General features: G+C 26.4%; 1 long non-coding RNA gene across 1 annotated transcript; it reads right to left on the bottom strand.

Annotated features, from left to right (window-relative positions):
- Positions 1-920: 920 nt before the first annotated feature.
- On the bottom strand, positions 921-1,298 carry LOC119682109. Its single transcript, XR_005252552.1, has 2 exons — positions 1,040-1,298; positions 921-981 (listed from the first exon to the last, which is right to left on the bottom strand). It is a non-coding gene; the product is annotated as an uncharacterized LOC119682109 (long non-coding RNA).
- Positions 1,299-4,776: the final 3,478 nt, after the last annotated feature.

Below are 4,776 nucleotides of genomic sequence, written 5' to 3'. Positions count from 1 at the left end.
CATTTCCCTCGACATTCTTAATCACACCATTAGTTCGCACCAAGAGTTGGCTATTCTATCAGTTTAAAAGTTGAATTGTAAGTTATATCCTAGCCTTGGCTGCAAGAAAGTAGTTGTCCGATTAAAGATCTAATATAAGATAGCATTATTGAAAGATTACAAGTATAGCATACTAAAAGCGTTTCTTGCATTAATTACCAAAATGTAAATTATGGATGTAAAAGTTGAAATAATGGATACTTAGTTTCATGGATAACTAGACAGGGAGAATGGTGGTGAGAGTTGTCTTGAGTTGTCATTCAGCACTTGAAAAAGCTATAAGGAGTATATGTTTTCCCTTAAATGCAGAAAAAAATGTATCTTACACATATTGTTAAAAGGGGGACTGAGAGTTATTAAATACAAAAATGTAATCAGTATTTCGAGTGCTAACAGTTATTTTCCTAACAAAATGCGAAAAACAATTTGAGGACTTATATTTAATTATAAATTTATTTCAGTTCATATGTTTCTTATATTCTTATAAGTTATATATACAATATGTTGTAATATATAAAATCTTTATAAGTATATATAATATAAAACAAAATCAAAATGCTTAATTTTACAATTCAATTTCAATTAAACAAAAATTGTATGGCGAATTTTTGGCTCCATATGTGAGAAAGGCTGATTCTGAAGAAACTATAGCTACAGCAAAATAACACGTCTCGATAGATTCGATAGCAATCAGTTTTAATGAGTGTGGATCCTGTTTGAAAAGTATAGCTTGGCTGATTTTGTAATAGACGAACGAAAAGTTAATTTGACCTGCGCTAGAAGAATGGCGTTTGCAAGGCACCACGGTATTGGCTTCGATAAAAAAATTTATCATAGTGGGCTAAGATTGGATATCCGTTATAGTGCTTTTGAATTATTTACTAGAGAAACACGCTGTTGTTCGGTTTAAGGTTTTGATATTATTAAATCTGGAACACAATTCTAAATAAATACAAACATAAAAATACAATAATTATTTATATATAATTCGATTTCTTACTTTTTCATTAATTATTTCTGTTGTATCTTCTGCAGTCATCTCTATGAAGTGCACTTCCACATAGTAGACCCAAAATTGTTTTACTGTTATAAATCCATAAGAATGGTGTCCAAATTCTTTTTATTTAAAAGTTGAAAATATTATCTCTTTATATGGGTATTGAAAAATACCGTAAACTTAACGTTTACAAATTTTTTTATTTTGTCATGCGTGGATATACTACTCACTATTTATGTATAAAATAATGCATTTTATAATTGTTAGAAACTATTCTTATGTTGTTATTTTAAATGTAAGTTTGTCATATACATAATTCAAAAACGAAATTACGATAAATATCAGTGGGCTGATAAAAAATCTTAGGAAGTCCTCGTTTTAATTATACTCGTTTTAATTTGCGTATAAAGCAGACTTTAACTTGAACGATTCTAATAGATGAAAGCTGTAATATATAAAATCAAGTTTTATTTTCATTTTTTGCATTTAATTTACAATATATATATATGGTTTTACGAATATTTTTTAAATTAAGATTATTTACCATTTATTTCCTTTACCTGTCACATTCCGTAAGCTTACTTCCCAATAACATGTCTATCGTTTCCTCGTGAAGACCATTATAATCGTTGGCTGCATTTAATAATTCGGATGTCATATCTCTTTATTTAAATATTTGGGGTGGGTGAGGTTCTTGTTGGTATTGAAAAATACCGAGAATGTAATGTTCTCCAATTACTAAATATAATTAGTTATAACCTCACCCAGAAGAAGTTGTGTTTTTATTGCGTTCAGCAAGATTTTAAACAAATTTGTATTAAGAAAAAAAAATATAGAATTTTTTTTAAAATTATTATTATTAAATAAATATTTATTTTACTTCCATTACCTACCGCAGTCTGTAAAATTTACTACCCAAGAACATATCTATCATTTCCTAATGACTACGTTAATGATCATTAGCTGTATTTAGATGTCATATCTCTGTATTTAAATATTTGGGGTGGATGAGGTTCTTGTTGGTATTGAAAAATACCGAAGATTTAATGTTCTCCAAGTACTAAATATAATTAGTTATAACCTCACCCAGAAGTAGTTGTGTTTATATTGCGTTCAGCAATATTTTAAGAAAATTTGTATTTAGAAAAAAAATATAGAAGTTTATTTTAAAAAACTAATAAATAATAATAATTTTAAAATTATTATTATAAATTAATATTCTCTTTAGAGGTTCCAGATTTTTTAGATAATATTCGAAAGCACGATGCTTACGAAATTGTCGCAGAATATTGGATGCATCCCGCATTGTGCAGGTGATGGAATTGTTGGAGTGTCTTGTGCGATTCCGTGAATTGTTCATGCTACAAACATAGACATATGAATGTTATAAAGTATTTAAAGAAGACGGAGATATGGTAGTGCAATCGCTTCGTCTAGTCCGCTGAAAACAGTATATGAGTCGTTGAAAATTATCTTGGCTTTATTTTGGGCATAAAATTTGCTGCCGCACTAGTGGTGTCAAATTAGCCCTATGCTGTTGAAAAATAACATTCAAACCAGATCACTGGACACATAATGTCCTGAGATTTTACATTTACTAATTAAATAGTCACAAAATCTATCAATATCAAATTCGTTAGAAAATGAGAGTAGGACTGACAAATCTTTTCAATAATAGCGGTATGGTTTATTCTTAATTTCTTCCAGAGGGACAAACGGTGAATAATAGTTCATATGGCTTTTACATCAACAATTTCCACCAAAACAGACAGAATTATGGAAGGCCAATTCATTGAATTCGCATCATGATATTGCGTCATCTTCCACGACCAAGCATCGTACTCATCTGACACGACTCCGAGTGATTTTTTTTAGTCTCTCAATTTAAAATTATCACTTCGAGAAGGCTATTTTCATTTGATTTCGGCAATAAAATGCATTTAATATTTTATTTACAAAAAGTTAAGTAAATTGACATAAGTTGAAAATTCAAAATACAATAAGATATATATTATTAGAAAATCTTGGTTAACATGGGTTCAGCTTAAGAAGTGCATGCTCCATTACACATTGAAAATTATATTGATTATTATGGAGATTTTATATTTCTAAAATTTACTTTATTACAAATAATTTGATTTAATATATCGATTTTAAAATTTATGAACAATATGGTCCTAATTAAAAAATATTCATACAAATGTTTTTATATATTACATTGTTCATATTATGAAATTTATACGTATACTATAATGGGCAAAAAACTTAAAACATTAAAAAAAATATTTGTATGTCAAGAAAACAATTTCGATTATTTGGGATACTTCAGACTTATAAATAATATCTCATTATATATTTATATATGTGATATTTCGATTTAGTTATACACGAAGAGTACTGTGTTAATTACGAAGAATGTATATAAATTTCTAAGTTTATAACAATGACTTATATAATTATTTATACAAATAAACAACGTTGTGAAACTTTATAATATATGAAGATATACTTGATCATATTTCGAAGAAACTATTTAGATTATTTTTGATATATTAGATTTTTAAAAAATTCCTCATTATATACTTATATTTCCGATAAAAGTTCGATAATAGTAAACGAAGAATACTGTCCTAATTACGAAGAATGTATATAGATTTCTGTGTTTATAATAATGATTTTTATATAATTATTCATATAAGTGAATATCGTCGCGAAACTCAATAATATCTGGAGATATACGTGATCGTATTTCGAAGAAACTATTTAGACTGTATTTGACGTATAAGATTAATAAATAATACCTCATTTTATACTTATATTTGTGATATTTCGATTGAGTTATATGTGAAGATTACTGTCTTAATTGCGGAGAATGTATATAGATTTCTATATTTATAATAATGATTTTTCTATAATTATTTATACATGTGAAGAACGTTGTGAAACTTTAAAATATCTGAAGATATACTTGATCGTATTTCGAAGAAACAATTTAGATTATTATTAATATATTAGATTTTTAAAAAATTCCTCATTATATACATATATTTGTGATATTTCGATTTAGTTATACATGAAAAGTATTGTCTTAATTACGAAGAGTGTATATAGATTTATATATTTATAATAATGGTTTTTATAAAATTCTTTGTATAAGTGAATATCGTCGCGAAACTCAATAATATCTGGAGATATACGTGATTGTATTTCGAAGAAACTATTTTGATTTTATTTGACGTATAAGATTAATAAATAATACCTCATTTTATACTTATATTTATGATATTTCGATTTAGTTATACACGGAGAGTACTGTCTTAATTACGAAGAATGTATATAGATTTCTGTGTTTATAATAATGATTTTTATATAATTATTTATACAAGTAAACAACGTTGTGAAACTTTTTAATATCTGAAGATATACTTGATCGTATTTCGAAGATTCTCCTTACACTATTTTAGATATATTAGATTTTTAGAAAATACCTCTTTTTATACTTATTTTTCTGATAATATTTCGATTTAGTTATACACGAAGAGTACTGTCTTAATTACGAAGAATGTATATAGATGTCTATGATTATAATAATGATTTTTATATAGTTGTTTATATAAGTGAACATCGTCGCGAAACTCAATAATATCTGGAGATAAACGTGATCGTATTTCGAAGAAATTATTTAGATTTTATTTGACGTATAAGATTAATAAATAATACCTCATTTTATACTTATATTT

Source organism: Teleopsis dalmanni, chromosome 2 (assembly GCF_002237135.1).
Source record: "Teleopsis dalmanni isolate 2A chromosome 2, ASM223713v2, whole genome shotgun sequence".
In the NCBI taxonomy this organism is placed as follows: Eukaryota; Metazoa; Arthropoda; class Insecta; order Diptera; family Diopsidae; genus Teleopsis; species Teleopsis dalmanni.
The sequence above is the reverse complement of the archived record's forward strand: the minus strand, read 5'-3'. Positions and strand labels throughout refer to the sequence as shown.